Genomic DNA, 13,344 nt, shown 5'->3' on the forward strand with positions numbered 1-13,344 from the left:
GATAGATAGATAGATGTAGAAAAAGTAATCTGGGTTTTTGAACAGGCTAATTATTATGAAGTTAGATAGCAAGTGCCTATATAGAACGTTCTTATCTATTAAATATGTTAATTCTAATCTGTAGCATTAAGCATTAAGACTTTTTCCTTACGTAGGCAGTATAATTTCACTTATTCCTTCTTGAATTTACCACCCAGTTCTGAACCTTTTACTCTTTCTGTAAACCCTGGTTTAACTTTATCCTGGATTATTATTGGGATATTTAAAAATTATTTTATTTTATAAAACTAAACAATGCACCATTATAATTTCTGTCTCTGTGATTTTGACTACTCAGAGTATCATATAAGTGGAATCATACAGTATTTATCTTTTTGAAAATATTTCACTTAACACAATGTCTTCAAGGTTCGTTCATGTTTTAGCATGTGTCAGAATGTCCTTCCTTTTGTTAATGTAAGAATGTCCAAATCTATAGAAAATTTTTAGTAAGAGTTTATTTGAGCCAAGCAGAGGATATACTTGGAAGCAAGATCTCAACAAACTGAGAAAAATGCTCCCCATAATGATAGTCTTCAGTTTCTTTTATGTATTTGGAACTAAGGAGGGAACCTAAGGAAGATGACATGAAGGCTGGAGAAAGAAAGGTGGGGATTGGATTACAGGATAATTAACAAGTCATGTGCTCTCTTGAAGGGTGGTCATGCTTCTGCTTCCCAGGGTCTGAAAAAGGCATTTCAAAGGTGTGTTCATCTCAGATGCACAAAAATAATGGACAAGGCTTGCTCAAGGCAAAGATAACCATTTACTAGGGAAGTTATAGGCCTGAGGTGTGACCACCCACCATGACCTGCCCAGGTGGAAGTAGATTATACGATCAGATCACCCTGTGAGGTTGCTTTTGGTTAGATGTATTAGAGAGTCCCTTTCTGTCCACACTTCCTAAGGTTGCATAATATTCCATTGTATGGATATACCACATTTTGCTTATCCTTTCATCTGTTGATGGATACTTGGTTTGTTTCTATGTCATTATTTGAATATTCTTTTCAGTATACTTCAAGTCAGTACATTCTTTCTTTGGCTCAAGTTTGCGCTCCCTGTTGTTTTTGCTTTGTTATTGCACCATCTTCTTAAAACCCTACCCTGGCTTTGTGCTGCCAGGGATTAGTCATTCAATCAGGATTCTCAGTTCTGCCCCAGAGCACTTTGCTGGCCCATAGTTACAGCATTTATTTGACAGTATTGAACTATATCTATTCTCCACTGTGCTCTCACTCTGCAGGGGGCTCTCTTCTGGGTAGGTGTGGGCCTCACTGAACTTTGCATGCTCGCCCAGCCCTTGCCTGGGCCTGTGCTGGGCACTCGGTTAACATTTCTTGCTTGCGTGTCCCTTGGCTGCTTTCCTCATTTCACAATTCACTTTGGACTCTTGCGGCTAAAATTAGCACATCGTCTGTTGATTTGATGCTTGCCTTTTTTTTTTTTTTAAAGCCTTCCTAAGCTTTGCAAATTTCTTCCTGAAAGTCAGGATCCTTCACTGATGAAGTATCTGAATTAGAACTCATTTACTCCAGCCTCCATTGAGCTGAATTGGGGCAACTTTCGAGGCTGCCTTCACTTTTGTCTCAGAGTTTATATATACCAGCAGATTGTAAACATAAACTGTAATTGGTTTATTTAATACAAGCAGTTTTTTGGTGATCTCTGGTCTTTCCTATTTTGTTATTAATTGTTGCTTATTATGTGGTATCAAGAAAGCATTTGAATCCTAGGCAAGTGAGTAGCTATTTAGGTCCAGCTTCCTCAGGGTTGTCACTTAGGAGGAAGGGCAGAGGAACATTTAACTCACATAAAAGTCACATGTGCTTTGTCTCTTGGACCTCAGGTTTGTGTGTGTGTGTGTGTGTGTGTGTGTGTGTGTGTGTGTGTGTGTTTTCTCCCTTTAGAAATTTGAAAGGGTAGCTCTGATTCAGATATAACTGTCCTCCCAAAGTTTTTTTTAAAAAGATTTGGAAAAGTTGGATTTTAAAGTTAGAAACCAGTGAGAACGAATCTGCTGGGGGAAACTGTTGGAAGACTACATCTGAAAATCTGTCCATCTGTGCTTTAGGTGAGACAAAGGGTGTGTTCAAAGGGCAGGGGTCGGGGGTCGGTAGGTTGTTGAAAGGATTTATTGTACAACAGTGATTTTTAAAGTATGTGCAGAAAATAATTTAGAATCTTTAATTTCTAAATTGGAAATTTGGGGGTGGAATTTAGGAGTAAGGGGGTTAAGTGTTAAAGGATTGGTTCAACAATTGCTGATAGGCTGTCGTTAAATCACATGTGGATGCTGCCCTGGGGAGGTTAGGGTCTCGTAGGGGAGCACAGCCTTCCCCTTAGATTTTAATGAGTTTCATGTGCCATCAGGAAACTCATTATGCTATCATGTTAGGATGGTAGGTGTGTACCAGGCATCCTGAAGAAGAAATTTTGTGTTAGGAGTTACCAGTGGTCACCAACATTTTCCCCATCATATTCTTCTTTTTATTATTGTTCCTTTTTGCCCCAGAAATGACTGGGATCTTATTAATAGCTAAGAAGTTTTGTTCAGTATAAGGAAATGGTATTACTAGCTCCTATTTGTTCTGTATAGCTGACCCTTGAACAATGAGGGGGTTAAGGGTGCCAACCCTGCCCCCCAAGCAGTCAAAAAAATCCTTGTTGTTGAGAGTATTACAGATGTCTCCCTTTTTTCACCCGGTTCTCACCCCGCCCCAGGTCTTTACCACCCTGTTGTTTGTGTCCATAGGTAATGCATATATACATATTAAGTTCTTTGGTTAGTCTCTTGCCGCCCCTTCCCTCTGAGATTCATCAGTCTGTTCTATATTTCCATGCCTCTGTTCTATTTTATTCACCAGTTTATTTTGTTCATTAGATTCCTTGTCCATTTATTTTTCAGATTCAATTGTTGATAGATATGTATTTATTGCCATTTTATTGTTCATATTTTTTAATCTTTTTTCTTTCTTCTTCTTAAAGAGTATCCTTCAAATTTCATGTAATACTGGTTTGGTGTGATGAACTCCTTTAGCTTTTTCTTGTCTGTAAAGCTCTTTATCTGACCTTCAATTCTAAATGATAGCTTTTGCTGGGTAGAGTAATTTTGGTTATAGAGTAATCTTGGTAGTAGGGTAATCTTGTTTGTGGGTCCTTGCTATTCATCACTTTGAATATTTCTAAGTGTCTATGATCTACCTTGGCCTGACCTGGAATGTTGGGCTTCCCACAGGACTCAACACTAGACCCTCTTCTCAATCTTCATTCTCTCTCTCACTGACTCACCATTTTCTGTAGTTAACTCATCTGTATGTGGATGACTCTTAAGTTACTACCTCTAGGCCAGACTTTTCCTCTGAGGTTCAGATTCATGTGACCAACTTCTTACTTGACCTTGACATTTGAATATCTCACAGACAATGCAAATTTAACATTTCAAATGGAACTGTTTTCACAGGCCCTATTCATGGCAAGCCCCTAGTCCAGTGGTTCTCAACCTGTGGGTCACGACCCCTTTGGGGGTCAAAGGACCCTTTCACAGGGGTCGCCTAAGACCATCGGAAAACACATATAATTACATAATTGCTTTTGTGAGTAATCACTATGCTTCAATTTGTAACAATGAAAATACATCCTGTATATCAGATATTTACATTATGGTTCATAACAGTAGCAAAATTACAGTTATGAAGTAGCAACGAAAATAATTTTATGGTTGGGGGTCACCACAACATGAGGAACTGTATTAAAGGGTCACGGCACTAGGAAGGTTGAGAACCACTGTTCTTTACCTCAGTTATTGCCACCACCAACTGGCAACCATTCATGATGATAACAATAAGAGCTGACATTTGTTGAGAGTTTATTATGTACCAGACACTTCCTTAAAGGCATTACATGAATTAACTCAACCAATAGTACCATGATATAGAAGATGATAATAGTAATAAGAATAGATTATGTGGCTCCAAGTACATACCAGGCATTCTTTTAATCATGTTATAAATACTAACTCATTGAATTCTCACAATAAATCTGTGAGGTAAATACTATTACTATCCCTGGTTGACATATAATGCCAGCAACTTAAACACTGCGAGATTGAGTTACTCCCCACAGCACTCAAGATCCCGTGGCCAGTCAGTGATGGGTGGAGCTGGGAATAGTCCCACAGAGACTGAGCATGTGCATTGCGCCAGTACTGCATGTTACTGTGTTTCTCCCCATTTCACAGATAAGGAGGCGATTCCTCTACTTCCTCTCCCACATTCAGTTCATCAGAAGTTCTGATTTCAACTCCAAGACATACCTCCAGGCTGCTCTTTTCTCCCTCTGTCTAGTGAGCATCTTTGTTCAGGCCACCATTGGCTCCCCCTGGATCACTGCAACAGCCTTCGACCTATTTTTTCTGCTTTCACTTAGATCCTTCCCAGATCTCTTCTACACCCCAGCAATACTGGTCCTGAAATGAAAACCAGAACATGTCAGGCCATGCTTAAAACTACTCAGTGGCTTCCCACTGCACTCAGAATTGGATATCAGCTCCCTTTTGTGGCCTGTAAGCCCCTCTCCCCCAAACCTTATCTATGCGCTTGTTTCCCAGCCTCCCCACCAAGTCTTCCTGCCTCTTAACCCTGGTTCAGCCATTGCCCATTGGGAAGCTCGCCTCCCCAGCTCTCCATCACTTCTTTGGTCTCCACTGCAGTCCCTTCCTTCTCAGAGGTCCTTCCCTCACCACCCCTCGTAGGGTTCTTCTTTCCCCTCCGCATAGCACTTATCGCCAGCGGCAATAACGTTATTTATCTCTTCCCTTTTGTTGTTGTCCCCCTCACCCCCATTAGAATGTAAGCTCCATGCAGACTAGAGCTCAGTAAGTATGAGTTGAAAGAAATAAATACAGGTTCAACTGTAGGCTGCATTATATACCTACCATTTTCCAGCTGGAAAATGTGTTTTGAGTTCCAGAGGAGCTGAATCTTATGTAGACTGGGACTTAGCCCACTGCAAAGCTATGGAATGCTTGTAGAGTTCTGTCTGCCACCTCTGGAACACAGACTACAAGAGTCCTGGGACACTTACATCTGCAATTTTGGTGACTCCACTCTGCAGCTTAGCCTTTTTCCTCATGCACCACAGAACCGGAGCCTTGTGAGACTACTGCTGCCCAAGCCATGGTGATGCTGGCGTTTTTGTGGATGGTGGAAAGGATCCAGGCAGGGGAATGTCACCCATGTGAGGGGCTGAGCCTGAGTGTGTTGGCCATGTCCCTGCCTGTGAAAAGCTATTGGATAAGGTGACTTTTAAAGCCCCAATCCAACTCTCACCCACTGATTCTCTTGGCTCGGATTTACAAATTGAACACCACCAAGTCAAGACATCTGAAAGGTCAGTCACGACTTTCTGTAGCTCTTTATTTTTTTTTAAATCCTCACTGAGGACATGCTTAAGAGAGAGAGAGAGAGAAAGAAACATCAATGTGAGAGAGGAACATCGATTGATGTGAGAGAGGAACATTGATCGATCGATCGATCAATCGATTGGTTGCCTTCCGTAGTGCCCTGACCAGGATCGAACTCGCAACTCAGGTATGTGCCCTGATTGGGAATCGAATCTGCAATCTTTCCACGCAAAGGATGACACTCAACCACTTGAACCGCTCTGGCCAGGCTTTAGCTGCTTCTTGATGCCTGCCCTGTCCCTCTCAGCTCTGCCACTGTCCCTAGCGACTCTTCTAGGCCACCTTGGATGTCTCTCTACTTTAATGGCAAATTCTTTTACTTTCTTCAGTGACCAGTTCTCTCATGATGGGCATTCAAGGAAATGTGCCTCATGAGAATTTCTGTAGTAAGCAAAATGATGGAGTTTGTGCTAATTTTAATAAACAGGCAATTACTGTTAGCAAATTAAGATCTTGTTTGTAGTTCAGTTGTGGAGGACAGTCAATTATTAGCTTACTTAGGACTCTGCGACTTCCAAAGAACTGTCATTCTGTGAAGGTATTGAATGAAGGTGGGCCCCTGCTATGAGATATAGGAGAAGCCATCCACACCTTCCAGATTGGAGCTCATTATCTCTCACTGAGCAGGAGTGACAGCTGTAGTGAACTAGGGAGACCTTTCTTCTAAACAACAGCAACAGCATGTTCTTAGTTGACAGTGGGAGTGTAAACAGGACCCTAATTAATTTAGACAGGTAACAGTAAATCCATAAAGATGGGCCCACACTGCAAAACTCGTGCCGTAGGATCCCCTTCCCACAGCAATCTTTATTTTACAACTTGGAATAACTGGAAGTGATGGGTGTAAAGCAGCACTTTCTCTGCAAAAGTATTGAGGGGTTTCTCTTAGCAATAGAGAGGGCCCAAGTTACTAGAACCTACAAATATCCTTTCCCTGGCTTTTCCGGTCCTGAATGTCACCTAGAACAACCCGCAGTCAGGGAGGTCAGGGAAATTCGATTTGTTCTTAGACACTGAAGAGTATTGGGGAACATACTGTTGGGGTTAGAGCCCAAGTACATTGTGGATTAAAATGACTTTTATGGACTAGCCTGTGGAGCACTGACAATGCTTATGACATTACTTCTTTAGAATTGTTTAGTCACAGCTATGAACAGTCCACTTAAACACGTAACCGTGTAGTGTGCGGATTGGTCGGGGAAGTTTGTACTAGGGCCAGCAGGAGCAAGGATTGGCCTTGGCTATGGAGGCAAGCACAACTCCTCCTCCCTGCTCTCTGTTGCTTTTCCAGCTGTGGGAGAGCTCAGTGTGGGTTGTGCAGGATCTTGTGTTGGTTCACACTAGGCTTGTGACTTTCTGGTGGCCTGGAGAATAACTTTTGGCTTTTGTGTGGAAGCTGTTGCTCTACATCTTGAATACAGAACTGATACCAGGTCACCTCGGATGCTTCTCAGGCTGTGGAGTGTTTGCTTCAGCGAAGCAGATATTCTGAAATTACCCACTGTTTCCTGCAACAGGACCAGGCCTTTGGGTTCCAGAAAGGTCCCCTTTCTTTTTCTGGCAGCAGTAACATCTGTGGTCTTTCTGGGCCACCTCAAATTCTGCTTTCTTCACTCAGACCATCCTTTCAGCCCTCCCCACTACTTTCTGGAGCTCCCCACTCCCTTTGATGCTGGGACCCTACTTTGTGTTGGTCCTTCTCAGCAAGAGGCAGAGGCAGAAGCAGGTGTGGGCTCCCTGTCTCTCGTGCTTAATTCATCATCCCAGGCATGGAGTGACAGAGCTTCAGGGGATCTTAAAGCTGCTGATGGTCAATCAAGTGGACTGCACTGCATTTGCTTTAAATGAAGTATTGAAAGGGTAGTGTCTGTTTTCACAGCACGGCTCCTTTGAGCTCTATAAGGTGTCCAATCTTAGTGTAGAGGATAGTGAGCTGTATTGACATTATAGCTTCATAAAGAAACAACCAAGTCCAGCACCTGACATTTTTCTTCAGTGGTTTTCGTATAGTACGTTTTCGAGAATTTAGAGGGGAAATGTGGAATAAAATATTGTTTTTTTGGCCCCTTGCTTTAAATGTGAAATGATCCAGCACTTTTCAAAAGATGTTTTTTATTGAAACTAAAAGATGGTGGTTATGCTTGTGTTGATTTGAGTGGATTGAATTGCTTAATTTTAAAGTCATATGCTTAGCTCTTTCCTAGGATTTTACGTTGATAACTTTTTGTCTGATTTTATTTAAGAAAATTTTATATCATCAGTTTAGAAGAACAGTTGCTCTGACAGTAAGACTTTTTCTTCTTGATCGTTTTACCTGTTTTATTACTTTATTTTGTTTTCTAATAGAAGCCAGCAAGTATTTATTTGATTCAGATTCTTAATTTATATTTTATTCTCACCCCCCCCCCTTTTTTTAGAGGGACGGGGAGAGAGAGAGAGTGAGAGAGAGAAAAAGAGACACATTGATGTGAGAGAGAAACATCAATCGGTTGCTTCCTATACCACCTTGACTGGGCATCACACCTGCAACCTAGGTATGTGCCCTGACCGGGACTCAAACCCTTGACCTTCCGGTGCAGAGATGACACTCCAACCAACTGAGTCACACCAGCCAGGGCTGACTTCTCTCCCCCCTGCCCCCCGCCCTTTTTAAACAGCTAGTTGAACAAATACTTGTGGAGGGCACCATACCAGGACTGGTGAAAGTGAGGAGATAGATCATAGAATCTGTGTTAGGGAATCGTGTGGTGAGGTTAGCTTTTCTTAGACTGGGGGGGGGGGGGGGGGTAGAGGGCAGAAGACTGGACATGGATTTTGATAATGTAGAAAAATTAATAATTGTTTAGAATTTAAATCTTGTATATGTTTTCTACTATCTAGTTGAAACTTTTTAAAGATACTGTTAATTTACATATAAACATGATTTAACCCAGGTATGGTAGAAAGATGTGTTCTTTTCCTTTCTCTGTTATATTCTGATCTCAGTGTCATGGGAATAAAATCATAGAGTGGGTACTAATATGTTTAGAAAATACTTCCTAGCCTAAGTATATGATATTCTATTTGCATCCATGAGGAGCATCTTTATATATATACTAGAGGCCCGATGCACGAAGATTCCTGCAAGAATGGGCCTTCATTCCCCTGGCTGCTGGCACTGCCTTCGCTCTGGCCGGAGCCGCCTTTCTGCCTTCCCATGCTGACCAGAGGCCTAGAGCGGCTGGGGTGCCTGCATTGTCGCCATGGTAATGACGCAAGCGTCCCGCCTGCGTACGCAAATCAACCTGCCAGCTTTGTTGGGTTCATTTGCATACTCACTCCTGATTGGCTGGTGGGTGTCACAAAGGTACGGTCAATTTGCATCTTTCTCTTTTATTAATGTAGATATATTGACTGACTTTAGAGAGAGAAGAAGGGGGGGAGAGAGAGAGAGAGAAACATCAATGATGAGAGAGAATCATTGATCAGCTGCCTCCTGTACGCCCCACACCAGGGATCAAGACTGCAACCTGGGCATGTGCCCTGACCTAGAATTGAACGGTGACTTCCTGGTTCATAGGTCAATGGCTCAACCAGCCGGGCATAAGGAACATCTTTAACACATGGCTTAAATGGTACAAAACTTAGTTTCAAATGACTTCATTAGTGTTAATTTCAGATAATTCTGTTGAAAACAAAGTGGAGACTCTCCCTCTCCCAGCTCAGTCATTTGGCACTAGCATAACCGGGACAGTATCCTTGGCCTGTCTCCTTTCCCACCCTTAGAATGGTGTGGGTCCCCCTATGATCTTGCTGAGACATAAGCAGACCTATTCATTCGTCCAGAAGGTTCTCAGATGCAGCATGCAGCTGTGAACACTTGATACTTGCTTGGCTTGGAATTTAGCTGTGAACGTCTCTCCCTAGAAAGTTGTACCCCTAGACCAGTGGTCGGCAAAGTGCGGCTCGGCAAACCGTGCCTCGCGAGCCACATGTGGCTCTTTTGGCCCCTTCAGCGTGGCTCTTCCACAAAATACCGGCTCTTCCACAACATACCGACTTCTGCGCATGGGCCACGAAGTTTCAATCGCACTGTACGTGCGCGCCTGCATGTGGTATTTTGTGGAAGAGCCACACTGAAGGGGGCCAAAGAGCCGCATGTGGCGAGCCACGGTTTGCCAGCCATGGCCCTAGACCATAGGACTGTTATTTCAGATGGTGCTGTGCAATTAGGTGATGCTTCTTTACGACCAGTATAGATGTGAGGCATTGATCATGTGGATAAGCAGGATGGTAGATGTAAGGGTTTGACTTTCTCAGTAACTGGGGAATCAAATTTGATAATTTAGTAAGTGAGAAAATGGCATATTTTTCTTACATATTCTTTCATTTACTTTTATTTCTCAACTTGAATATTTGTTGTTGAGAGGTAGGCCTCAGTGTGAATTTTAATTAGAACTGTAGTATAACATTAATCTTGTGGTAGCAAGTCTAATGTAATATGAATGCATTTAAAAGAAGGAAACCTGCCCTAACCTGTTTTGCTCAGTGGATAGAGCATCGGCCTGTTGACTGAAGGGTCCCGGGTTTGATTCCGGTCAAGGGCATGTACCTTGGTTGCGGGCACATCCCCAGTAGGGGGTGTGCAGGAGGTAGCTGATCGATGTTTCTCTCTCATCGATGTTTCTAACTCTCTATCCCTCTCCCTTCCTCTCTGTAAAAAATCAATAAAATATTTTTAAAAATAAATAAAATAAAAGAAGGAAACCTTGTATATTATAAAATGAATAATTGAAGCCATGCCAAGTGCACAGTACTATACTTTTATGCCATTGTATCCTTTTTTTTTTGGAATTTCTTTTTTATTTTTTATAGTTTCCACTGGTCATTTATTACCTTATCCTCCTTGGTTATTTAAAATCATCTTTTCGCCCTAGCTGGTTTGGCTCAGTGGCTAGAGCGTCGGCCTGCTGACTGGAAGGTCCCGGGTTCGATTCCAGTCAAGGGCACATGCTCAGGTTGCAGGCTTGATCCCAGTAGGGGGCGTGCAGGAGGCAGCTGATCAATGATTCTCTCTCATCGTTGATGTTTCCCTCTCTCTCTTCCTCTCTGAAATCAATAAAAAGATATATTAAAATAAATAAGAAAATAAAGTCATCTTTTCTTCACCAGGAATTTATTTTCTTAGCTTTTTGGAATAAGTGACTGTTTGTGCATTATATTTTTATTATGGAAATTAGTTTCTTAGAGACATTCTTCAGCGAAATTAAAAACCTCTCTGCACCAAAGAGAAAACCATGGCCAGGAGGAGGCCCTGCACAATTTGATTTCCCCCTTAGGTGGCTTCCTCGGTGCCTCTGTAGCTACGAAAGCTGTTGGCACAGTCCCTGCTGGTGCGAGGACAGAGCTGAAAGCCCGGCTGTCCTTAGGCAGGTGGCCATCGTCCATCGTCGGGTGATTAATGGAAGATACGATTTTGTATTTGAGGCCCCGAGCCATCTTTAGGTTAGCAGGAGATAATCTCACATTCTAATGACACTTGAAAGGTGCACTCTTATCGTGCAGTGCACATTTTAACTGTTTAAATTGGGAGAGAGAAACACTGTCATTTATCATCTAAATTAGAAAGTCAAGAGTGTATTTCATTCCTAGTTTTTCACTGCTTAGCACAGAGGCTAGGATGTATGGCAGTCAATGTTTGTTCACTGAATGAATAGATGGACAGATGTATGGATCAATAATTGGTTTTTATATTTAAAATATTTTATTTGAAAAGAAACAGTATAGGACAGTGATGGCGAACCTATGACACGCGTGTCAGAGGTGACATGCGAACTCATTTTTTTGGTTGATTTTTCTTTGTTAAATGGCATTTAAATATATAAAATAAATATCAAAAATATAAGTCTTTGTTTTACTGTGGTTGCAAATATCAAAAAATTTCTATATGTGACACGGCACCAGAGTTAAGTTAGGGTTTTTCAAAATGCTGACACGCCGAGCTCAAAAGGTTCGCCATCACTGGTATAGCAGATATATATTAAATCTGAGAAAAAAAAGCAACTTTTAGTTCTTTTGCTCCCTATGCTTTGAGTAAATGACTAGGAAGGAAATGGGCTATCACCTGGCGCCAGGTAGAGCTGCCTCAGCTTGGGAATGTTCTGGGAAGGATATTCAAAAAGGCAGAAGGAGAAAAAATCAGAATCTCATTTGTTTCCTTGCATTTTACTGGTATCAGAGGTAATTCAGACTTTGGACTCCTAGACGTTGGACTTCTAAGTTGAAGTCCTGCCTTAATTTCCTTATGTACAGAACTAGCCTAAATAGTGAGGTCTTCTTTCCCATCCTGGTTTTTATCTTTCTGTCACTCCAGAGGAATGACAGGGACAGGTGACAACATTTCACAGGTAAGTAGAGGGAGACAGGGAGACTGGTGCATGCTGTATGGCCCTTACCTTGTTTGCTGACTAGTTTGATTGAAAGTCATGCTTTTTAGGAAGAATGGGAAAGACACCTCTCTGATGCATCGCACATTTTGGACCATATTCTCCAAGCCTCAAGAAATCACTTTTACTGAATTACCCTTTAATGTTAAATTCTATTCATGTTTGCTATAGGAAATAAGGGTAAGTCCTATTGTACATTCATGTGAGATTGTCATAGACATCATTTCCATCATCTGATGGCCCTCTGTAGTGCTGCAATGTTGAAATCTTTTCAGAATTTAATAGTAGGGAAAACACTCGTCTTTCCTGAATAACTAGGCAGTTTCCTCATTTCTGATCATAAGATTTCTGTAAGACATCCTGTGTCTCCTTTCCCCCTAATTGCAAGCATACTTCTGGCCAAGATTTTGTGTTTAGTGTTAATATTTTTGCTGTCTCTTTTTTCGTAACTGTTTTTCTTTTTATAAGGTGATAAGTAATATTATTTTACTTTGTATGCACTTTCATTATTTTTTATTTTTTAAAAAATATATTTTATTGATTTTTTTTACAGAGAGAAAGGGAGAGGAATAGAGAGTCAGAAACATCAATGAGAGAGAAACATCGATCAGCTGCCTCCTGCACACCCCCTACTGGGAATGTGCCTGCAACCAAGGTACATGCCCTTGACCGGAATCGAACCTGGGACCCTTCAGTCCTCAGGCCGACACTCTATCCACTGAGCCAAACCGGTTAGGGCTATTTTTTTATTTTTTAATCCTCACCCGAGGGTATGTTGATTTCAGAGAGAGGAAGAGGGAGAGAGAAACACCAATTGGTTGCCTCCCATATGCACCCTGACTAGAGATTAAACCCACAACCTAGGTATGTGCCCCAATGGGGAATCGACCCCACAACCTTTTTGTTGTACAGGACGACACTCCAATTGACCCACCTGGCCAGCGCTGTGTGCACTTCTTATAAAGTGCTTTAAATTCTTTCTGGAAAGAGTTATGTTTTTAATAGATTAATTAAAAAAACAGTATGTACTCATTATTCATTAAGTACTTGGTTTCAGTTTATGCTTGTTGGCACCACAACCTCTTTAACCACTAACTTCAGTTGATTTTTCTTACTTGTTTAGTCCAGGGTCATGCTGAATATCTCTAAATTTAGGTACACGAATACTATTTTAAGACCTTGATGTAGTATAAGAACTTGAAGGAAACATAATTGATTTTTTCTTCCAAAAGCTAACCTTTTGATAAATGACTGAATCCCTTCTGAGAACCTGGGTGATATAAATCATTGCCTGAACCCACGTCTCGTGTTCATTAATTCCAGCTATGAGTATAGCACTTAATTGAAATGTGGTTTAAGGGAAGAGTGGGATCATTATCCTTTTTCCTGCTACCCATTGTCTACTCTTTTATTTGA

At 41.6% G+C, this 13,344-nt stretch overlaps 1 protein-coding gene across 3 annotated transcripts in view; it reads left to right on the forward strand.

Annotated features, from left to right (window-relative positions):
- TULP4 (tubby like protein 4) overlaps positions 1-13,344 on the forward strand; it is a 140,909-nt gene that overhangs the window by 22,438 nt on the left and 105,127 nt on the right. Inside the window, exon 1 of one of the 3 annotated variants that reach the window (XM_006093883.3) lies at positions 5,237-5,430. The exons of the other annotated variants lie outside the window; for them this stretch is intronic. The gene's annotated coding sequence lies outside the window, so the exon portion shown is untranslated. Of the gene's footprint in view, positions 1-5,236; positions 5,431-13,344 lie in introns of those variants that run through there. 3 annotated transcript variants of the gene reach the window in all.

This window comes from Myotis lucifugus, unplaced genomic scaffold, assembly GCF_000147115.1.
Source record: "Myotis lucifugus unplaced genomic scaffold, Myoluc2.0 scaffold_125, whole genome shotgun sequence".
Classification (NCBI taxonomy): domain Eukaryota; kingdom Metazoa; phylum Chordata; class Mammalia; order Chiroptera; family Vespertilionidae; genus Myotis; species Myotis lucifugus.